The 25013-nt window shown below is 45.4% G+C and overlaps 1 protein-coding gene across 3 annotated transcripts in view; it reads right to left on the bottom strand.

Annotated features, from left to right (window-relative positions):
- The window catches only part of ARHGAP5 (Rho GTPase activating protein 5), an 83123-nt gene that overhangs the window by 32005 nt on the left and 26105 nt on the right, over window positions 1-25013 (bottom strand). The window lies entirely within an intron of this gene.

Genomic DNA, 25013 nt, shown 5'->3' with positions numbered 1-25013 from the left:
GAGGAAGCGTTGGCTGTGCAGTAACAGAGGGGAAGCGCAGACAGATTCCATTACTGGGAAGAGGAGGCACAACTGAAGAAGTTTGAGAACCACTGCTCTAGAGGTGTTGTTCTGTTTGTGGAGTTATATTTGGTTCCACTTTTTGTTTTTGTGTTGAATGGCTTGTTACCCAAGGTTTTCAGAACCCTAAGCAGTGGTAACTTAACTGTTTCTCTCCAGGAAGTAACAAACAAATCAATGGGAACACTGTGCTTCCATCTCATAAATGATTGATACAAGCAAGCATGCTTTTATTTAAAACTACTATTTATTAGATATTAAGCACACACCCGCAACCTGTTGCGGATATCCCAGGTATAGTTACCCATAGTCTGAGATGGTTTCGAGTCATCTCCAGCAGGGCTTCCAGGGACCCTCCTTCCATCAAGTTGATGGGGAGTTTAGAGGTCAGCTCCTTGCCCTATGAAAAGCTCCCTCAAACTGTTCTGAGGTATTTACTTTTACCTAACCTTTTAGAGCTAATTATAACAAAGCATAAAATCTATAGGAACTCCTAGTGGGTCATCATCATAATCTCTACTGGATCACCAATTCTCCTAATTTCAACAAACTACTCACTATCTCAAAACATTTGTAGCTGTAAAAACAATATGTCAGGGGCAGCTAAAAACAAGGTCTCTATTCACTCACTCTCTTCCACAGCTGGTGTGTCATTCTCCCATTCTGATTAGCAAACTGCAACTATGCAGTTGTCTGACCTTGCCTCACAAAGGCCTAAAATTATTCCTCGCTATGTGGCATTTGGTTTTCAGCTGGCAATGGCTGAACATACAAAATAACTGACTGCAGTACCATCAAGTTCTGGGGTGCAGGAATGTTGAATTCCAGGGTAACATGCTGTCACCATGTTCCTTCGATAGTTGTTTTGGGGTTCCTGCATGATTTCCAGTAACTTATATGATTATTTTTTCTTCCAGTGTGTGGGACAATGTAATGGATTTTGTTTGACATGATCCCTTCTGGAGTATGTGAGGTGCAGAAGATGGTTCTTCAGTTTTTCCAAAGTACGTCTGCAGAGCTGTTCAGCGTATGTGGACTTTTATGCAGCGTATGTGGTAGTCAGAAGGTTCTAAAAGGTGAGTCCTCTGGGGACGGTATTTTGTTTCTTGCCTTTGCTCAGGAATTAGATGTCACTGTTAAGTTTGGTTTCCTTCTTGTTGTCGTTGTGGAGTTTCCATTCAATAGGAGCAGGCAGATTATCAAGATCTCCTAGCCAAAAATCTAAAAAGACAAGGAGGAAGAACTGGTGTTCAGACTAAGTGAAAAGAATTGGTTGATTGTACAGCAGATACCTGGCCTTTATTGTAATAGAGGCTCAGGCCTTTTGAAAAACAGGTAACAGGAACCCAGTACATTTTTTTACTAGTGGCCAGCAAGAGATGTGTTGCTTTTGGACACACTAGAAAAACCCATCCTCTTGCATGTTCTTTTATTCTTCCTCAGTGTGCCTTTATTAATTTAAGGAGGAAATCCAATAGCTGTCTGAAGTATTTGTGCTACATAAGACAACAACTGGAGCCTCAGGAGATCTGAATAATGAAAAGCACCTTGATGAATTAAGCATCTCATGAGAAAAAGTAGCTATTAGTCTGATGTAGATAAGAGAACCATGGTCTGCGAGGCCAAACTGGAAAGTTAAAATCAAAAAGGCATAATCCCTATATAACTTCCAAGTTACTTTTACCAACAAATAGAACGAAACAAGTCAAGCACTCCTCAACTGGAAGGAAAAAAGAGTTTATCTTCCAAGACTCCACAATGAAACTTCTCTATAGGTAATTTGCAAACAAGGTTATCTTGTAGAAAGAATTATTTTGGGCTAGAAGCACAAGAATATCCTAGCTCATTTTACTTTATTTCTGTGAAGAGAGCTCTCAGCCTCATGTGGGCTGCTTCCACTAGATGTAAGTGGTCCAAAATGGAGGTCTAGATGTTACAGACATTGGCAGGATTTCTGAGTTTCTGGATCTGTTTGTTTCTAGTGCCTCCTTTCCTACTGATGTGCACAATGGTGGTGTGGTTGTTGCTGCTATAAGCAGAACTTCTAACAGCCCTCATGGAAGGACAATTTTATTGCACTTTCCAAATGATCTCATTGCCAAAAAGCTTATGCTGAAACATGAATCTTCAAAATCACTTCGGACTAAGGGAAGGCTTGGCTACAGATTGAGTTGTTCCTGATTAATTTTTCTTGATTAACTCCATGTGTAGACACGTATTCCTGAATAACGTTAGAGAATTAAGCAGAATAAATCAGTGTGTGGACAAAGGGCTTGGCTACACTTGTGAGTTACAGTGCAATAAAGTAGCCCCAGGCGCATTAGCTCACTACCCGTCCACACTGGCAAGGCACATAGAGCGCTCTGATTCCGTGGCAACAGCACTGCTGGGACTCCACCTCGGTGAGTGGAATAACGTTTGCTGCACCCTCATTGGAGCACTGCGGCGCCAGTGTGAACGAGGTGTTGCTTTACTGCGCTCTGATCAGCCTCCGGAAATCCCATAATCCCCTTAAGTCAAGTGGCCACTCTTGTCACTGTTTGGAATCACAGGAATGCAGAAATGCCCTTTGAAAGCTCTGTTTCTGACAGACAGCTGCTGATCTGCTCCAAGACAAAGCAACCTTTAGTGTGAAATGCTGTTTGAGAGAGAGGCGGGGGAGGGGGAGATCTGCCGCTGTCTGAACTTCCAAGACAGCATGCTCACATGCTCTCCCCCCCCCACATACACACAACACACTCCCTGTCACACTCCACTCCACCCCCCTCCATTTGAAAAGCACGTTGCAGCCACTTGCATGCTGGGATAGCTGCCCATAATGCATCGCTCCCAATGCAGCTGAAAGTGCCACAAATGTACCACGCCAGTGCGCTTGAAGCTGTGGAGAGACTGCAGCGCTTTCCCCACTGCACTCTACGAAGGTTGGTTTAACTCAAAGCGCTCTAAATCTGCAAGTGTAGCCATGCCCTAAGTGTTTTCCCATCTGAGCATCTCACAGAGAAACAGAGAAAACTACATACTGCACAAGGGGTATTTAGCCCTCAATCACCACTGAGAGGAGATTAGTCACAAAGCAAAGTCCTGAATAATAAAACAAAATGGGAGTCTTACAATTGGAGGTGAGGAATGAGAAAGGTGAAAGATTAAGCCTCAAATCTGAGGCTTACTTGTCTTATTCTTTGAAACGATTGGTAAGAAAACTGGCGCTGAAAGTAAAATAATTCTGAATGTACATAATTGAATTATTTTGTAATTTTCTCCTTTTTCTATTTCTGCCATCAAAATTACCACTTCAGAGCATTCCACATGATTTCTGTACAATATGTCAATGCCTGTAACAGAAGAGAAAAGAAAATTGCCAGACCTTGGCATACCAAGACAGCAAGTGTTCCTTACAAATTCAGAAAGGACCCGGAAGGAATGCTAAGAACCACTATACTAACTCACTGGAAAAATCAATAGCAGTTTAGAACTCTAAGGAAAGCTTCATGTAATGTTGGTGTCAAACATCAAGAGTAAAATCTTGCTTGGGAGATGGGGGAAGAAGCTGGCAAAATCCAACCACTCTACTTTAAAAACTTAGGATATCACACTGCTCTGAAAACAGATTTGCTTTAACATTTATTTTTGCTTACCTGTCATAAAACAGAAGCTTTAGTAAATGGAGTAAATGCTTGTTTTACGGTATGTTTTAAATATCAGTATCTTTGCAGAAGTTCCGGTTGTTTATTCTTACAGCAATTACTCACTGAATATACAACCTTAAGGAGGCAGTACAAATGGAAAGGGTGGATGGTGAAGCTATTTTCAGGGTAGATAAAAATCAATTATTTTAAAAAAATCAGATTTTTTTTTATTTAAATCTGATTTTTTAAATAATTTTTTCTGCAAAAAGCATTTTATCTAAAGATAGTTTTAAGATACATTATAGCTCAAAGATACCTCATCATGGAATAGGGATTATAAATTCTAATTCTGTAGCATTCGACAATATATTCATGTAATGTTTAAGAAAAAATTGGAAAATGAGTTCATATAGCTCATGGATTAGGGACCCAATATTACAGGGTTCGAGGGGCTTCTGTAGAGATTAACCTAAATAATCTATCTACCCAATGAGACGCAGTGCTCAGTCTAAAAGATACCATAAGAGATGCTTCATTTTGCAGTTCTCAAACTGTGGATTTGTGTCTCCAGAGATAACAGCAAAAGTGTTTTAAAATAAATAAATAATATATAGAGGTGAGAAATAACAGACCTCAACCCTATTGTCCCTCTGCAAATTTGTGTACGCAGAGTCAATCCCTTACCTCTATCTAAAAGTGCAAAGTTTCAAAAAGTTGGGGGCAGAATAGATCTGGACAAGGAGAAGAAGTCTGGAGATAAATGTGAGAAGGGAGGGATAGGCAGCAGAAACAAAAAAGTGAAGCTGTTTGAGCAGCATATTCCAGAAGTCTTGAGGTCTTTCTGAGTGTAGCCTTCATTGATTTGAGATCTACCATACCATTCTCCCACTAGCAGGGGAAACCTATAATGGCAGCAGGCCATAAAACAGACCCAGTTTGGGAATATTTTAATGAAGTTCCTCTACCTGTGGGTAAGACAGGCATGTGTGCAAAATGCAAACAGTGCAACAAAGAAATGCAAGGCCTGCTTGCCTGAATGAAACATCATCATGAGAAGTGTTCCTTCTCAGGAGGAAGCTGCATTGATGAGGATGAAAGGAACCTGTCTGAACATGCAGGATCTTCAGGTTGGTAAACTTTTTTATTTCATACTTCTTTCTTAAGGACTGCCTGTCTTCCTTCTGGACTATTCTAATTCTCATGTTTGAGCAAAAAAATATAGTTGTTACTCTATGGTACTATAATTTTAGATGCAGTTGTGATAAAAAAATAAATAGCTGAAACAGGCAGATCTTCCTTTTACAATTTCACCTTTAAAGGAGTACTGAGTGTCAGTGAATGCAATGAGTAATACTAAATGAGCAGTGTGGTAATAATACTTAAATAACTGCGTTGACTTATTTTGTTTAGGAGAATCCATCCTCAACATACAGGATTCTGAAGACTATCCACCTTCAAGATCACCATCATTTTCTATAGTTTCAGAGTTATCTGCCAATGATAGTATTTCAGTCACATCATGTATGTCACATAACCACAGTATATCACCTGTAGCAAAAAGGAAAAAAAAAATCCCCATCATCCAGAAACAACCATAGATAAGTTTGTGATAAGAACCAGCAGACTACAAAAAGTGGTAATTGATGAAAAAATTGCCCTGTTTCTTTATGCAACAAACTCTCCTTTCCGTATAATTGAGAACCCACACTTCATTAACATGGCTCAGTCATCAAGACCAGGATACAGTCCACCCAACAGAGCAGTGTCACAGGCAAATTGCTGGATAAAGTGTATGAAAGAGAAACTGAGCAGTGTGCAAAAGGTCTAGAGCAGTGGTTCCCCAACTTTAACAGCCTGCAAACAAACCCCTTTCACTAAATTGTGAAATCTCGTAAGCTCCCTCCTAAAAATGAGTATTTCCAGGGATTTAAGTTTAAATTTCCTCCGCATTCCGTGGGGCTCCTGCTGCTGGATCCCGCTGATCACCCCAGTCAACTGAGCTCCATTGAGCTTGGGCTGCAGGTCCCACTGACCACCAGGGCTCGGACTGCCAGCCCCAACTGCCTGGCCCCACTCTCCCTGGGCTTGAGCTGCCAGTCCCATGCAAAGCGCTGGGGTTCAGGTTGCCGGCTCCTCCGCTGACAGGGGTAGGGCTCGGGCTGCCAGCCCAAACTGCCCGGCCCCACTCCTCCCTGGGGCTCAGGCTGTCTGCCCTATAACCGGGTCCCACCTGATGCCTCCAATGCCCGGGGGCCTCTGGCCGCCATTAGTGAAATTATTCTGGCGAACTCCCTGTAATGTTCGCAGAACCCAGGGGTTCACGAACTCCAGTTTGGGAACCACTGGTCTAGAGGGTAAAATTGTTAACCTGAGTCTTGATGGGTGGAGCAATGTCCACAATGATCCTGTTGTACGTGCTTGTGTGACAACAGAAAAAGGGAATGTCTTCCTTACAGAAACAATTGATACATCACGAAATGCACACACAGCAGCAGAATACTTACAAGAAGTAGCAGTAAAAGCTATAACAAACTGTGAAAAAAAATTCAAATGTCCAGTACACAGCTTGGTCACAGACAATGCTGCAAATGTATCCAAGATGAGAAGAAATTATTTAGAAGAGAGTCCCAAACTAATAACATATGGTTGCAGTGCTCATTTGATGCACACTTCCTAGCCAAAGACTTCAGTGTTCCAGAAATAAAGGCTAATGTTGTTGAAAATGCAAAAATACTTCTGTAACAACCACTTTGCAGCAGCTGCTCTGAAAAAAGGGGGAGGAACCAAGCTAACTCTCCCACAAGACGTGCGATGGAACTCAGTAGTGGACTGTTTTGAGCACTACATCAAGAACGAGCTTAATCGGATGAGTTTGTGAACAAAATTGTGAAAAAATAGATGGCACTGTCACAGCCAAAGTTCTCAACACTGGGCTTAAGAGATGTGTTAAACACACGCTGAGTACCCCGAAGCCTATTTCTGTAGCCTTGAACAAAATGCAGGGAAATAGCTGTTTTATTGCTGATGCTGTTAAAATTTGGAAGAAACTGAGTGAGATCTTAAAAACAGAAATATGCAACGACAGAGTTAAATTACAAGCATTAAAAAAACAAATGGGACAAGCACTATCTCCAGCTCATTTTCTTGCAAATATTCTCAATACTCGGTACCAGGGTCAAAACTTAACTGCTGAAGAAGAGGAGTTGGCTATGACATGGACATCCAGCAATCACCCCTCCATAATGCCAAGTATAATAAACTTCAGAGCTAAGGGTGAACCATTCAAGATATATATGTTTGCTGATGATGTTTTAAAGAAAGTCACATTAGTGAACTGGTGGAAGTCACTTAAGCACTCGGATTCAGAGACTGTTGAAGTGATAATCTCACTTTTAACAGCAGTACCTTTTTCTGCCAGTGTAGAAAGAATATTTTCTTCTTTTTGGACTAATTCATTCCAAATTGAGAAATCCTTTGGGACCTGAAAAAGCAGGAAAGCTTGTTTTTCTTTTCCAGATTATGAACAAACAGGAAAATGAAGTGAAGACGACTGAGTTAGCTGCAGAAGCCAATATTTTAAGTTTCTCATGTTGACGTGGCTGACGTAGTCAATTTAATTTTTGCTGTTTTTTTTAAAATATTTCATTTAACTATTTTAGTTAAAAACACGTTTAAAGAAAACAAATCTGATTTTAAAAAACTTAAATGTTTAACTAAATTCAAAAATTCATATGCTGGTTTTGATAAAATATTATATGTTTGTGGTTGAAGAAAAAAATCCAGAATACTTAACGTTGTTGTTTTAGTTAAATAAAGCAATGTAAATGGCTGACTGGTGATGTTTTCTTCCTAATACAGCATGGCAAGAAAATCCTCCAAATATTAAATGATTAACCTGTTGAATTAGAGATCACCTCCCAGTGACGCCATAAATATCTGCTTCAATTACCTTTGGTAAATGAAATAAGCGAACAATCATTCATTTTCTGATACAGCTGTAAAACTAATCTGAAAAGCTTTCAAAATAAATCACTTTAAAAATGTATACTCTGTCCCTTCTAAAAATGAAACCTACATCTATCTCTGAGTTGTGAAGAATATGTATTAAGGTTATAACCATCAACAAGAATGCACTGTTATGTAGAAATCCATGATTAAATCGAGTCTTCCTGACTAGTGATTTAAACCATGATTTAAATCAACTTAATTTAAATCAAATCCACCCTGGCTATTTTCAATCTCTCTTCAGTCATTTCAAAAGCTCAGTGCTATACTAGGACTCCTCAACGCTAATACTAAATATGTCTAGTTGGCAGCCGGTGTCAAGTGGAGTGCCCCAGGGGTCGGTCCTGGGGCCGGTTTTGTTCAATATCTTCATTAATGATCTGGAGGATGGTGTGGATTGCAATCTCAGCAAGTTTGCAGATGACACTAAACTAGGAGGAGTGGTAGATACGCTGGAGGGCAGGGATAGGATACAGAGGGACCTAGACAAATTGGAGGATTGGGCCAAAAGAAATCTGATAAGGTTCAATAAGGATAAGTGCAGGGTCCTGCACTTAGGACGGAAGAACCCAATGCACAGCTACAGACTAGGGACCGAATGGCTAGGCAGCAGTTCGGCAGAAAAGGACCTAGGGGTGACAGTGGACGAGAAGCTGGATATGAGTCAGCAGTGTGCCCTTGTTGCCAAGAAGGCCAAAGGCGTTTTGGGATGTATAAGTAGGGGCATAGCGAGCAGATCGAGGGACGTGATCGTTCCCCTCTATTCGACAGTGGTGTGGCCTCATCTGGAGTACTGTGTCCAGTTTTGGGCCCCACACTACAAGAAGGATGTGGATAAACTGGAGAGAGTCCAGCGAAGGGCAACAAAAATGATTAGGGGTCTGGAACACATGACTTATGAGGAGAGGCTGAGGGAACTGGGATTGTTTAGTCTGCAGAAGAGAAGAATGAGGGGGGATTTGATAGCTGCTTTCAACTACCTGAGAGGTGGTTCCAGAGAGGATGGTTCTAGACTATTCTCAGTGGTAGAAGAGGACAGGACAAGGAGTAATGGTCTCAAGTTGCAGTGGGGGAGGTTTAGGTTGGATATTAGGAAAAACTTTTTCACTAGGAGGGTGGTGAAACACTGGAATGCGTTACCTAGGGAGGTGGTAGAATCTCCTTCCTTAGAAGTTTTTAAGGTCAGGCTTGACAAAGCCCTGGCTGGGATGATTTAGTTGGGGATTGGTCCTGATTTCGAGAAGGGGGTTGGACTAGATGACCTCCTGAGGTCCCTTCCAACCCTGATATTCTATGATTCTATGTTCTGTACTTGGAAGTTTGAACCTAAAGACACGAAGGAGGAAAACAGAATTAAACATATGGCCAAATGGCTTTCAGTATCTTAGCCTTCAGTTGTATGTATTTATATTATTTTAGTTCAATTACATAACTAAAACTTGAAAGCCATGCAGCATGGGACCACTGAGACTGCCTCATAGGTAGATATGCCCGTGACTCCTAATACTGTTACAGCTATCAAACCCAACAATTGTATAACACCTGCTGAATCAGACAAATCTTTTCCTTCCTCAACAATGAGAGAAATGATACAGCCTTGTGAGGGAGGGATAGCTCAGTGGTTTGAGCATTGGCCTGCTAAATCCAGGGTTGTGAGTTCAATCTTTGAAGGAGCTATTTAGGGATCTGGGAAAAAATTGGGGATTGGTCCTGCTTTGAGCAGGGGGTTGGACTAGATGACCTCCTGAGGTCCCTTCCAACCCTGATATTCCAGGATTAAAAGCACTGGACTGTTACTCAGAAAATTCTTGGTTAATTTTCCATGTCCACTGCAGATTTCCTGTGACCCTCAACATGTCAAATCTCTCTACACCTAAAGACAGGTTTCAGAGTAGCAGCCGTGTTAGTCCGTATTCACAAAAAGAAAAGGAGTACTAGTGGCACCTAAGAGACTAACCAATGTATTTGAGCATAAGCTTTCGTGAGCTACATCCGATGAAGTGAGCTGTAGCTCACGAAAGCTTATGCTCAAATACACTGGTTAGTCTCTAAGGTGCCACTAGTACTCCTTTTCTTTCTACACCTAAAAACTCCCAATCTGTAAAATGGGTTCATCATACTTTTCTCCCACTCTTTGTCTTGTCTATATAAACAGTTAAGTTTCTTGGTCCAGAGATTACATCTAGTGTAACCCAATCCCAGTTAGGGCTGCTAGGCACTGCTGTAATACAAAGAATATATAATAGTGTCATGATCCACACAGGAAGACTGGTGTATCCTGATACATCTGGGGCAGGAAGTCTTTCAGTTGGGGTGTGGCAAGCAGGACTCTTAAGCAATGCCCAAGGTACAATGAAGCAAAATCACTTGCTTTCTGGCACATTTGGAGCAGTACATTGGAAATTCTGGATCAGCCTCAAACACATTTAAAATAAAGATTTTAACTAAATACACAAAGGAGTATAATCCAAATAGTACTTGTTTTGTTAATATGCTTTTCCTAAATTTTTCAATGTTCTACCTACTTTTATATTGACAATATAAAACTGCATTGCAGAATTTATGTGGGGGAAAATCTAACCAATTCTTGTAATTCTGTATTAGGAATGAAGTCCCATGCAGAGATTCAGAACAGAGCACCCTGCCTGCTCAGAAACACAGACTGCCAGGAATATATTACCTCAACTTGCCATTTTCTGCACTGACTCCCCAGTGACACACAGACTAGTTCAAGACTATTGTCAAGATTTTCAGAGTCCTAGGTGACAGAATGCTTCTCTGTCCATGACAACCTCCCATGACAGCGACACTGGTACAATGAAACTGTTGATCTATATGGCAAACTTATGACTGCAAGAACAGAACTTTCATGGGAGCCAAATCAAGACAATGGAACTCACTGCCAGATGAAATAAGAATAACCAGCATTAGCAGAATTCAGAGCTAAGTGCAAAACTCACTTAATCCAAGCTTTCCTGCAATAATACCGTCAACTTTTAGCAACTACAAATGTTACAAAAATTTATTCATTTTTATGTAAAAGCTTCCTTTTAGTAGGAAGGTCTACTAAATCTTGCAGTCAATCTTCAGCCTATGTGCTGATCTGAGGAGAGAATCAGAGCTGTCAGCCACTGGCAGTAAAGAAGTGGTCCTTGTCCTGGATAGACCAATGGTTTGAAAACTTTCACATCTAAGAATACTGTAATTATAACTAGAAGTCAACGTGAACATTTGTAACAGTGAACTCTAACACAGAAACTATGAATTTGCAGTTCTCTAATGAAGATCTTAAGAATTTTCTCCTCCACTTTAACAGCTACCAGTTTGTAGAATAACAATGTTTTAGCCCAGGATAAACTAGATCTGATGAGATTCTCAGATAAACACATAAGTTTTCCTATACAAAGGAAGGTTAATAAGTAGAGCATAATTTTAGCACACTGTGTAGTCAGAGTGGGAGATAAAAATGTTAAGAACTGTACATACAATTTACATATCTGTTTCCACCTTACAGAGATAATAATTTTATTTGAGATAATGTTGAAATAAGGAACGGTACAGAGTTCAAGCATAGGAGTTTCTGGTCGTCAGGGGATAAGGTACAGATTATCGAGGGGTGCAAAATGCGATTTAGGAGCTGGTGGAGCAAGGATCACATAATAATCTGCAAATTCCCCGACTGGGGGAAAAGTTTAACTGGTCAGAGTACAGACATCGAGATATGGGGTAAGTTATCCACACAACAGCTACGTTCGGTATGCTGGGTATAGTGAGTGAATACGGGGGTGGGGATGGGTCTACCCTCATTTGGTGGGGTTTAATGTTCAGCGGGTTTACGGTTCCAGTTCATACGGTCCGATGGGGAAGGCCTCTCAGTCTCTTTCCCACAGTGTGTGCACAGCGTCGTACCGGCTCACTCCTCCTGGTACTGTCGGTGGCCGGTGATGTGCTCAATATAGATGTCCCTGGACCATCGGATGGTGTCCGAGACCATGAGGCGCCGCATGAGTCGTGCGTAGCGTCTACCGATCCCGCAGGTCCGCAGCACACGCTCGTTGCAGGGGTCCCAAGCGCCCAGGGCTCCGACAATCAAGGCGTCCAGCTGCACCTCGTAGCCCTTCGCTCTCAGGGTGTCGGCCAGTGGGGCGTACTTTTCCAGTTTCCGAGCTCGAGCTTCTCGGAAGGCCGGGGTCCTGTTCTCGAAAGGCACCGTAATGTCGACGAGGATTATCTTTTTCTGGGTTTCGTTGGTGACGACCACGTCGGGTCGTAGCGGGCTGTCAGTACCGGGGATGGCGCAGTTCACGGCGACCTCCCCCAGGCTAGGTGAGATGGCTTTCACCAGGCGGTTCTGGATGGCATTGTGGCGCAGCTGCCAGGCTCTGGAGTGGGGCTTGCAGCTGCACAGGACGTGGGGCAGGGTCTCGTTGGAGTAGCCGCACTTCCTGCAACGCTTGTCTCGGTTCCCGTGGCGGACGGCTCCGTTGAGCGGGACGGAGTTGAGCCGGGCGCGGTGGATGAACCGCCAGTCGGCGAAGTGGGTGAAGCTGCCCCCGGCGAGGAAGTGGTTGCTGGCGTCCCACTTGCTGGTCAGTTCGAAGGCTTTTCCCTGGTCCGGCTTGCGCTTCAGGGCTTCTACGTACAGCGAGTGGGTGGCTGTCTTCAGGGTCCTTTCCAGCAGGCCCCTGGCGCTCGGGGTGACTATGGTGTTGCCCTCGGACCCGATCTGTGGCACCAGGACACCCAGCTCCTGGCGCTCCTCACACCACTCCCAGCGGCAGCCGATGCGTTTCCCCAGGCGGCGCGTGGCATTGCGGGCGCGGGACCACAGCGAAGCGATGTCGCCCCCATCTCAGCCGAATTCGCCGTCCAGGGAACCGCTCAGGAAGCTGGCGGTGTCTTGGCTGGACGGGGCTCTACCGATCCGCTTTTGCGTTACGTCGTGGAGGGCTTTTGCTGCGATGCTCTTTACCGTGGCGTCGGGGCACGTCAGCAGGCGGAAGGCGTGGGTGATCACTGCGATGTCACCCAGGTCACCCATGCGGGGGACATTGGCACCGCCATGCCTGTGGGTGATATAGACCAGCTCGTTGCTGGCTCTCTGGGGAAGGAATAACCACTTCTTCACCAGCTGCCGGATGACCTTGTCCGCCTTGTTGAGGGGTACCTTTGCCATGGCGGAGCCCCTCAGGACGAACGAGATGCGGGGGATCAGGAAGGTGTTCAGGGCGTTTATCTTTTGCCACGGTGCTAGCAGGGAGATGTCGATCTTGGCGGTATCCTGTAGGATCTCTTGGATGGTGTCCTCTGGCGTCTGGCGGACACGGAAACCCGTCGGCGTGCCGAGGTGTCGGTAGGCCTGCCCCTCTGCCAGGGGGATGACGGGCTCGCCCTGAATCTGGAATTCCGTCCCCTGCACGGAGTCCCTTTTGCTGCCATCTATGTGGAGGGATGCGCATTTCTTCGCATTGAAGCGGAGCCCCATCCAATCGGCAACTCGACTGGTGGCATCTAGCATACGCTGGAGGTTCTCTGGGTCATCTGCGGTCAGGACCAGGTCATCCGCGTAAGCCAGGACACTCACCCTCTCGCCGTGGAGGTTGAAGCCGCCTGCGCCCTTGGAGATCGCTCGCAGCAGCGGCTCCATGGCGAGGTTAAAGATGATGGGGCTGAGGGGACAGCCCTGCTTGACTCCGCACCGGATCGGGATCTCGGCTGTCTCTCCTTCGACCGAGCGAATGGTGGTGCTGCATCCCTCGTACATCTCTTGGATCGCCCGGCGGAAGTTCTCTGGCATCCCAAACTCCTGGAGCGTGGCAAAGATGTGGTGGTGGGGCATGGACCCAAAGGCGTTGGCCAAGTCCAGCCATGCTATCGTACCCTGCCTCCGCACCCTTCTGGTCGTATCGATGATGGTTTGGAGGACAAAGTTATGTTCGTAGCAGCCCTCGCAGGACATGAAGCCTTTCTGGGTGGAGCTGATGGCCCCTCCACGCACTGACCACTCCGTGATCCTTGACGCCAGGCAGCTGGCATAGAGCTTGTACATCGTGGAGCAGAGGGAGATGGGCCTCCAATTGCTGGGGTCATCGCGCTCACCCTTCTTGTACACCAGAACCGTCATGGCCTTTTTCCAGGAGCTGGGAGTCCGGCAGAATCGCTTGCACTGGTTGAAGAGCGTGGCGAGGACCAGGCAGCCGGGATCTCGCTTTTTCAGGAGACTGTAGCGGATGCCATCTTTCCCGGGAGCTGTGTTTTTTGTTTTTGAGAGCCTGGCCAACACTTCCTTGGGCGTGAAGTCAGCTTCCAGGGCGCCCGCTTCGTCGACACGGGGCAGGGGGCGGAGGCACTCGGGGCGCAGCGCACCATCCTGGGCTGTGTGGTCGAATACATCCTTGAAGTAGCTGTAAAGGCGTTCGGGTGGGATCGTGCAGTAGGGCGAGGGCCCGTCGAGGATCTCTCTCATGGCTTTGGGGCGGTTTGCCCGGTACAGCTTCTGGATCCTTGAAGCCGCTGCTGGATCGTAGCGGCAGTTGGCGCCTCTCCTTCTGGTTCCCCCGGTGGTGGTGTTGGGGTTTGGAGCAGGCGTTCTGTGGGCAGGCGGGGCGTTCTCCTGGGTGGGACGTCTCCTGGGAGCGGTTTCTGAAGACAGTTCTTGGGTGAGTCTGTCTACGAGGAGGTCAAAGTCGTCGAAGGAAGCTGTCGCTCTTAGCTCCGCGGTCCAGGCAGTCTGCCACGGAGTGGCAGCCCTTTCCACCGGCTGCTGGCCCTCATGGTCCTCGACCTTGTCTGAAGCAGACTCGTCACCCGCACAGTCGACCCGCCGTCCATCCCGCGAGCCATCGTTCCCTTCGGTTGGGGGCTGGGGCGGAATCTCCGGCGGGATGCTGGCGTTACTAGTGGTCGGAGGGACGCGGTCCGGCTCGGGGGTTGCCGGGACGTTGCTGGTCCTCCTAGGGGTGGCTGCTGCTTGGGCGGCTGCTGCTGGAACATGAGATCCGCTGTTGGCAGCGTCCCGCAGGATGGACTCGGGGGTCGTGCTGGGCTGTCTGGTGAGGAGGGCCCGGTGGTTTTCTGTGGCTGCGGGGTTGGTTTCTTCAGTAGTGCGTGGAGCTTGCTGAGCGGCCTGTGGCTGGGCACTGGCTCCCTCGGCTGCTGGAGTTTGCAGGGCAGACTGAGGCGCGGCTCGGGCTCCTCCGGCGGTTGGGGTTCGCAGGGCGGCCTGAGGTGTGGCTCTGGCTCTTCCGGCGACAGGATCTCGAGCCGCTATGCGCGAGGGGGCACTGATCCGTCTGGGGACGGGAACGTGCTGGGCCGGGGGCAAGGTAGTGCTGAGCCGTCTCAGTATGGAGATTTGCCTGGCGACGTGGGAAGGTGAGACGGGCCTCCTGCTGCCGAGGACCTGGGTGGCATTTCCCGCGGCAGCAAGCACCTTCTCGATCGCAGCACCCTGTTGCGCTGGTCTGGCGACGGGGGCAGCCTTCTTGACGGCAGCTTGCACCATCGCTGTTCTTTGTTGCGGCTCAGGAGCGGTGGGCCGGCGCACAGCAGCAGGGCTGGGAGCCGGGGCAGGAGGCCGTGCGGTTCCTTTGGAGCGCTTCCTGCAGGTGACTTGGTGCGCCTTGCATTGTTTCTGTGTCTCGAAGGGCAGGCTGCAGAGGGCACAGCTGAAGGCGACCCGCTTGTTGTGGCATCGCTTTAGGTGCCTGGTGACTCCACCAAGGAGGTGGAAACTTCGGGGAGGGAAGCAGATGGGGCAGATGAGCGCGTCCGCCACGAGGGGGTACTGCAGGTAGACGGTGTCCTCATTACCTTGCAGTGGGGGTGTGCCGGTGGCACCTACAGTAGACTATACTTTTCTGCTAAATGCAGTTTCAGTTAAGCTAACATGCCCACTTTCCAGAAATTTGAGAGAGTGGGACGTCCTTGATTTTTCACCTATGTAGATAAAACTGCAGGATCCTAACATGTTAAGTCCCTTCCTTACCTCAGTAGAAGTGTGGAATTATCCAAAAAGGGCAATATTTTTGGAATTTAATATACCCACCATATACACACCCACATCGTATAGGATTTGAAAGTTTATTTTCTGTATGTTTAGATGAGATCTGATGTGGAGCTGCCAAGTGGTGCCAGTAGAAGAGGTGAAACAATGGTACCCATAATAAGAAAGGGTCTTTTTTTTTTTTGCACAGTTCCAGAAACATTGCAACATGACTACTGACTATAGTTATTACCGATTACATTAATCTCAACACCTTAATGTGGTATTTATTGGTCAAAGCTCCCAAATGACAGCATATTAAGAGATTTTTAGTGGTTTTGAATGGTCAAGGGTTTCCCACCCTGTCCCCCGAAAAAGATTAAACTGTTTAGCATGTGTCAAAAATAGCAAATAACATTTTGCAACATATTAACATGAAATATTTGCACATTGCATATTCTTAATTGTTGAAATATTTCACAAGTGATTATAACAGTTTTCTATATTTGCAACTGAACACTGCTGACCAGATCAACCTCAAACTAAAGGTTATGCATCAGGAGCATGCGTTCTCATAGCTCGCACAGCAGAGCTGCCAGATATAAATGTATGTGAATTTCAAACGTAATGCTTCTCGATTTGTAAGCTTTTGTTCATAAATGCATCCTCTAGTCTTCTTAAGGCACGCCTACACTACGGCAGGGATCGACACAATGAGATCGATCCACAGGCAGTTGACGTAGCGGGCCTACTAAAACCCGCCAAATCGACTGCATATCACTCTCCAGTTGACCCCGTTCTCTACCCCTGAAGAGAAGAGTAAGTTAAGTCGAGGGGAGATTTTCTCCTGTTGACCCCCTGCGGTGTAGACTCTGAGGTAACTCGACCTAAGGTACGTCGACTCTACTTATGTTATTCATGTACCTGGAGTTGCGTAGCATACGTTGACTTACTGCAGTAGTCCAGACATAGCCTTAGTACAAGATTTTAATTTGTAATAGCCTGTGCATGCACTACTAGATTTTGAAATATTCTAGAGACTAGCTCTTTAATTCTGTGTCACTTATGCACAGGTCAGTATTAGTGTTATGCATGACAATACACAGCTTCATAGTATGAATATGCAAAAGCTATTCATAATAGAGAAAGAAGTGGCCCAACAAGAAGTAGTGAAGACAACGTTCACAAACGTTCACGATGTGATGGAGAGACTGCCGAGACTCATCAAGCCCTCGGATCGCTACTCCTTCCTGCTTTTCCACGTGAGCACCAATGATACTGCCAAGAATGACCTGGAGCAGATCACTGCAGACTACGTAGCTCTGGAAAGAATAATAAAGGAGTTTGAGACGCAAGTGATGTTCTTGTCCATCCTCCCAGTGGAAGGAAAAGGCCTGTGTAGAGACCGTCGAATCGTGAAAGTCAACGAATGGCTACACAAGTGGTGTCAGAGAGAAGGCTTTGGATTCTTTGACCATGGGATGGTGTTCCAAGAAGGAGGAGTGCTAGGCTCCACCTAACGAAGAGAGGGAAGAGCATCTTCGCAAGCAGGCTGACTAACCTAGTGAGGAGGGCTTTAAACTAGGTTCACCGGGAGAAGGAGACCAAAGCCCTGAGGTAAGTGGGGACATGGGAGGAAGCACGAGCAGGAGAGTGCGAGAGGGGAGGGCTCCTGCCTCATACTAAGAAAGCAGGACAAACGCAAATTATCTGAAGTGCCTATACACAAATGCAAGAAGCCTGGGAAACAAGCAGGGAGAATTGGAAGTCCTGGCACAGTCAAGGAATTATGATGTCATTGAAATAACAGAGACTTGGTGGGATAAATCACATGACTGGAGTACTGTCATGGATGGATATAAACTGTTCAGGAAGGACAGGCAGGGCAGAAAAGGTGGGGGAGTTGCACTGTATGTAAGGGAGCAGTATGACTGCTCAGAGCTCAAGTATGAAACTGCAGAAAAACCTGAGAGTTTCTGGATTAAGTTTAGAAGCGTAAGCAACAAGGGTGATGTCGTGGTGGGAGTCTGCTATACACCACCGGACCAGGGAGATGAGGTGGATGAGGCTTTCTTCCGGCAACTCACGGAAGTTACTAGATCGCAGGCCCTGGTTCTCATGGGAGACTTGAATCACCCTGATATCTGCTGGGAGAGCAATACAGCAGTGCACAGATAATCCAAGAAGCTTTTGGAAAGTGTAGGGGACAATTTCCTGGTGCAAGTGCTGGAGGAACCAACTAGGGCAGAGCTCTTCTTGACCTGCTGCTCACAAACCGGGAAGAATTAGTAGGGGAAGCAAAAGTGGATGGGAACCTGGGAGGCAGTGACCATGAGATGGTTGAGTTCAGGATCCTGACACAGAGAAAAAAAAGGAGAGCAGCAGAATACGGATCCTGGACTTCAGAAAAGCAGACTTTGACTCCCTCAGGGAACTGATGGGCAGGATTCCCTGGGAGAATAACATGAGGGGGAAAGGAGTCCAGGAGAGCTGGCTGTATTTTAAAGAATCCTTATTGAGGTTACAGGGACAAACCAGCAGGCGACCAGCTTGCCTTAACAGTGACATCCTTGCTGATCTTAAACACAAAAAAGAAGCTCACAAGAAGTGGAAGATTGGACAAATGACCAGGGAAGCGTACAAAAATATTGCTCAGGGATGCAGGAGTGAAATCAAGAAGGCCAAATCACACCTGGAGTTTCAGCAAGCAAGAGATGTTAAGAGTAACAAGAAGGGTTTCTTCAGGTATGTTAGCAACAAGAAGAGAGTCAAGGAAAGTGTGGGCCCCTCACTGAATGAGGGAGGCAACCTAGTGACAGAGGATGTGGAAAAAGCTAATGTACTCAATGCTTTTTTTGCCTCTGTCTTCACAAACAAGATCAGCTCCCAGATTACTGCACTGGGCAGCACAGCATGGGGAGGAGGTGACCAGCCCTCTGTGGAGAAAGAACTGGTTCAAGACTATTTAGAAAAGCTGGACAAGCAGAAGTCCATGGGGCCGGATGCGCTGCATCCGAGAGTGCTAAAGGAGTTGGTGGATGTGATTCCAGAGCCATTGGCCGTTACCTTTGAAAACTCATGGTGATCGGGGGAGGTCCCGGACAATTGGAAAAAGGCTAATGTAGTGCCCATCTTTTAAAAAGGGAAGGAGGAGGATACTGGGAACTACAGGCCAGTCAGCCTCACCTCAGTCCCTGGAAAAATCATGGAGCAGGTCCTCAAGGAATCAATTCTGAAGCACATAGAGGAGAGGAAAGTGATCAGGAACAGTCAGAATGGATTCACCAAGGGCAAGTCATGCCTGACTAAACTAATTGCCTTCTATGACGACATAACTGGCTCTGTGGATGAGGGGAAAGCAGTGGATGTGTTGTTCCGTGACTTCAGCAAAGTTTTTGACACCGTCTCCCACAGTATTCTTGCCAGCAAGTTAAAGAAGTATGGGCTGGATGAATGGACTATAAGGTGGACAGAAAGCTGGCTAGATTGTCGGGCTCAACGGGTAGTGATCAATGGCTCCATGTCTAATTGGCAGCTGGTGTCAAGTGGAGTGCCCCAAGGGTCGGTCCTGGGGCCGGTTTTGTTCAATATTTTCATTAATGATCTGGAGGATGGTGTGGATTGCACCCTCAGCAAGTCTGCAGATGACACCAAGCTGGGAGGAGAGGTAGATACGCTGGAGGGTAGGGATAGGATACAGAGGGACCTAGACAAATTAGAGGATTGGGCCAAAAGAAATCTGTTGAAGTTCAGCAAGTACAAGTGCAGAACTCTGCACTTAGGACGGAAGAATCCCATGCACCGCTACAGACTAAGGACCGAATGGCTAGGCAGCGGTTCGGCAGAAAAGGACCTAGGGGTTACAGTGGACGAGAAGCTGGATATGAGTCAACAATGTGCCATTGTTGCCAAGAAGGCCAATGGCATTTTGGGATGTATATGTAGGGGCATTGCCAGCAGATTGGGGGACATGATCGTTCCCCTCTATTCGACAGTGGTGAGGCCTCATCTGGAGGACTGTGTCCAGTTTTGGGCCCCACGCTACAAGAAGGATGTGGAAAAATTGGAAAGAGTCCAGCAGAGAGCAACAAAAATGATTAGGGGATTGGAACACATGACTTATGAGGAGAGGCTGAGGGAACTGGGATTGTTTAGTCTGCAGAAAAGAAAAAAGAGTAGGGATTTGATAGCTGCTTTCAACTACCTGAAATGGGGTTCCAAAGAGGATGGATCTAGACTGTTCTCAGTGATAGCAGATGACAGAACAAGGAGTAATAGTCTCAAGTTGCAGTGGGGGAGGCTTAGTTGAATATTAGGAAAAACTTTTTCACAAGGAGGGTGGTGAAGCACTGGAATGCGTTACCTAGTGAGGTGGTGGAATCTTCTTCCTTACAAGTTTTTAAGGTCAGGCTTGACAAAGCCCTGGCTGGGATGATTTAGTTGGGGATTGTCCTGCTTTGAGCAGGGGTTTGGACTAGATGACCTCCTGAGGTCCCTTCCAACCCTGAAATTCTATGATTCTATGGTTCTCTGAACTGAAGAGGGATGCAAAGCATGTTACCAACCATGTTATTAACAATCTGACAAACCCACTGATCCTGAATCACATCTAGAAGTGAATATCAGCATATCTACCAGACTGCATGTAACATCAGATATACAAGAGACTCTACTGACAACAGCAGGTGTTGGTGAAGAACAAACGGAGAGATTGGTGAGAAGTACACTTGATTCTGATGGGACATCTAGCTTCTTCAGCTCAGTCAAGAAAATCTGTCATCAAAACATCTGCTGACATGGCCAAGAAGACCAAATTTGAAGTCTAGCAAGGGAAGGAGAATCACATTTCTGGACTGATAGCTACTTGCTTCCACAGAGCCCTGTCCTTAGCAAGACAAAGATGTTTCAATGGGAACTGTTCTTAGGCACATAATCCTGTTGGGTGATTATGTCAGACAGAGCTAAATTAGGGCATCAACTAGGAGTTCAAGCTGAAAGAATCCATGAGCTAAAAACCCACAAGAAAATAATCCACAGTGTACATAAGCGATGCCATGGCCATCACACCAATGATGGCTGGAGACAAACTCCACACTTTCGATGAATTGGCTGCTGCGCATTTTATGCATGTCCTAAAAGGATTAATTCTGTAATCCAAGTCTTTGAAAGATATGACAATAGTATCTCTAAAAAATGCAGAAAGACAGCACAAGACAGGATATAAGGTTAAGCTGCAAGCAGTATCAAGTGATTGGTGGACGCTCTGTGCCTCCATGGCCATCCTTTGACATTCAACAAGCAGTCACCTGTAAAATTCCCCAGTTAATATAGGGTTCAAAATGCACCTGAGAGTGAAGGAGCACACCCAGTACAAAACCACTCCTTCCTGGTGAACACTTTCCCTGTTATTAAGTAGCAAAGTCCATCACCAGCAAAAGTGCTGAAGAAGCCCAAGACTTATACAGTACAGTAACTCCTCACTTAATGTTGTAGTTATGTTCCTGAAAAATGTGACTAAGTGAAACAATGTTAAGCGAATCCAATTTCCCCATAAGAAGGAATGTAAATGGGGGGATTAGGTTCCAGCGAAATTTTTTTTGGCCATACAATACAGTACTATAGTTGGGTGATGCCCCCGCCTTACCCCACACAGGCACAGCCCACTGGCACTGGAGACAATTAGGCAAGCAAGGAGGCTGAAGGTGCTGTAGGCTAGGAGAAGCACATTGCGCAGCAGCAACTTCCCCGACTCTGCAAGCACCAGGGGCAGGGGGCCCAACCCTCAGCCCGCCCACTCTACCTCTTTCCCCCAGCCCCTACCCTTAACCCACCTCTTCTCCCCCGCACTTTCCCCCTTTACTCCACAGGCCGCATCCTCACTACTCCCCCCTCCCTCCTGCCTGCAGCAATCAGTTGGCTCGCGACGGTCAGGGGGCAGGAAGGAAGCAAGGACTCAGCACGCAGCCTCCCCCCTTCCTCCCGCCCGTGGCAATCAGCTAGTCTGCAGCATTTGGGAGGCAAGGGAGGGAGGGGGAGCCTGCGCGCTGAGTCCTCGCTCCTCCCCCCCTCCCTCCTGAATGCCACAAGCCAGCCAATTGCCATGGGCAGGAAAAGGGGGAGGCGTTGATCCGCAGGGTCTGCCGGAGGACAGGAGGCACTATGAGGGTGCGGGGGGCGTAGGGGAGCGGATGGGGGGCTGTCAGCTGTGGACAAAGTAGGCAGCCAAACGATGTTCTCGTGAAGCATTGCACAACTTTAAATGGAACATGTTCTGTAATTCACCAGGGATGTAAGATTGAAACAACATTAAGTGAGAGGATGTTAAGTGGGGAGTTACTGTACTTAAGAGGAAGCAGTCAAAAGGATGTTTCTGCATGCTGTATATGCCAATATGGGTTTTGGGCATCTTGGTGTCAAAGGAACCGTAGTAATTAGGTCACATGACAGATGTTTTACTCCTTGCTGTTCATTCTTTTAAAAAATTGAACACAGATATATGGACTGTAACAGTCACCACTATCAGCACAACTGACAAGCTTCAATTCATATCTGTGCATGCAATTTGTGATGCACTCACTCCTGACTTCTGCAACGTACTTCCTGCTGTACACGCATTAACAGGATGTGACTGTCATCCTTATTTGGTATGGGGGTGGGAGGGAGAATCTGTGTTTAATGCTGTTAAAACAAATGTAGCTTACCACTTCAGAGTCCTGCCAAGTAGGGAAAGACTGACAGACAAGCTGCAATTTCTGCAGCAAGGAAGTTGGTAGGAGTGCTGTATGACCAGAGCGAAAAAGAAAAGGAGACCCACAGAGATCTGAATTGCTCGTGCCTCAATCTAGCCATCAAAAAGGACAAATCACTGGCCAAACTCCCACTACATGAGGACAGTTTTGAAAAGCATGTCAAAAGAGCACCATGGCAAACAAAGATTTGGATGTCTCTGTGCACCGGAGCCCCCTCCCACACTCCGAACCCCTCAGCCCCAGCCCAGAGCCTGCGCCTACTCCCAAACCCAACCCCTATCCCAGCCCAGATCTAGAACGAAGATCTGCTCCAGGGTCTGTAAGAGGAATGACAAAAGGAAGGACTATTGCCTGAGTGGGGAAAGGATAGATATTCCCCCCCCCCCTTTTTTTTTTTTTTTTACTGGAAGGAAGTAGCTTTTGATCCAGGACATCCCCAAACACATTTCCTTTCAAAGCGGGTGGCAGTGAGACAGAACTAAGCCTGAAAGTCTCCTTCTGGAACCCAATCCATAACATACTTCTGAAATTTAAGATGCTATCAGTAGAATAGATATGGCCAAATCAAATGCTGCTTCCTGTAGAATATCTGCAACCAACTGAATGCCCAATCCACATCAGCACTTTCTGAGTCTCCTCTTTTGAGAGGCCACCACAAGCCAAGAGACTGACTAAAATATATGATCCCTTCCAAGGCAGAAAAGGGACTGGTTAATGAGGGCAGGTTACTGGCTGAGAACATAAAGATGGCAAGTCTTTTCCAGCTGATTGAAAGTGAGCTGTAGCTCACGAAAGCTTATGCTCAAATAAATTTGTTAGTCTCTAAGGCGCCACAAGTCCTCCTTTTCTTTTTGCGGATACAGACTAACACGGCTGCTACTCTGAAACCTGTGATAAAAGGAAGAGTAACCCACTTCCCAAATCATTAGAGCTTTCCCTCCCACCCCCGCCCAAAGCAGAAGTCATATTTTCATCCCCTGTGTTTGATAACAATTATAGTTTGAATACTCCAGGTATTAGGATGTTATTTTTATCAATTTCTTTAAATTAACTTTTCTCAGAGAATTGAAAGTGCTCTCACAAAATTAAACGTCCAATTTCTCATTTGACAGCTGAAAGACTTATGAATATGCAAGAGTTTATTTAGATAAGATTGCATATTACCTATCTGTAGACTTTCTAAAAATTAATTTTTCCAAAATATCTGTTGATAAAAAAGTTATTTTAACTTAAAAAAAAGGAGTACTTGTGGCACCTTAGAGAGTAACAAATTAGGTGCCACAAGTACTCCTTTTCTTTTTGCAGATACAGACTAACACGACTGCTACTCTGAAACCTTATTTTAACTTAGAACATTTTATTCCCATTTTTAAGAGAACATTTTTGATTTGGGCAATGGATTCACCACCACCGAACATATTCATTTGCCATACTCTGGTAACATTTGCAAGCCAACATCAAGTAGACTACCGTTATACAGTGCCTTCTCTCTCTCTCTTTTGGGGTGGGGGTCAAACACCAGCTCTTGCCTTCAGGCATGGAAGCCATGAAAGAAAAGTGTTAGAGACAGACAATTCAGTTTCTTAATTCTCTGATGCCACAAAAGGTCAATGCCTGATCAATTCATCTAATGTATGTACATCATATCAATGCCATGTATAACAGATGGAACTTCTCCATGGTGATGACTATTAGTCATACCACCTGTAGTAGCTCTCTTAGAAACATTACAATAGCACATACTAAACAGCATTTCTATTACTGATAAAAATATCCAGTTTCATTTTACTAGCAATAGATATACTTTGTCACCCTACGATCAATGGGATGCTACGGGGGATAAGAATGCTGGCCAATATGAATCAGTAACATCTTAGTATGATACTTCCACCGGCCTAAAAAAAAATACCAAACAGATTAAGTATGTGTGTTATGTTGTATTACATAATGTGCATGCATATACTTTCTTCAAATATTTTTCACTATTAGAGAATTCTCAGAAGTGTTAAACTGGACTACACAATCAAATTATTTTTCTTTCAATGTACTGCATGAACAGTAATTTCTACATGAAAAATGTTAAATATCATAAGAGAACTACTAAGAAGAGCATTATTTTGTCAATTTAAAAAGAAAATTTAAGTTGGTAGAAAGGATTTTATTGAACAAATTGCACTCATATTAAAATCAAGCAATTGTTTTTGCCACCTGAAAAATGTGGATTGAGTTTTTTTTAATATATGATTATGCAAAATATATTAGCGACAATCATGGTGCCATTGTGTTAAAGTTCTAAATAATTCTACTGACATTAAAAATGAAGCTAGCCACTTATTTAAAGAGCTGCAGTGGCTATATTTAAAAATTGTGTGTGTAAATACCCATAAAACCAGTCATTTTAAGCATATGATCTAAACATACTTGATATTCCTGAAGTGTATTTTTATCTTACAGTAAACAATCTTAAAATTGTACGAATATGTACTTGTATGTCAACGTCAAATTATAAAATCAATTTCACAACTAAAGGAAAGACACACATTCCTCGCTGAAAAGGGTAAAAATCTTTCTTCCAACAATACTTCTATC

This window comes from Lepidochelys olivacea (assembly GCF_965140295.1).
Source record: "Lepidochelys olivacea isolate rLepOli2 genome assembly, chromosome: 6".
Classification (NCBI taxonomy): domain Eukaryota; kingdom Metazoa; phylum Chordata; order Testudines; family Cheloniidae; genus Lepidochelys; species Lepidochelys olivacea.
Note: the sequence above shows the minus strand (reverse complement) of the source record. Positions and strands in the feature narration are given on the sequence as shown.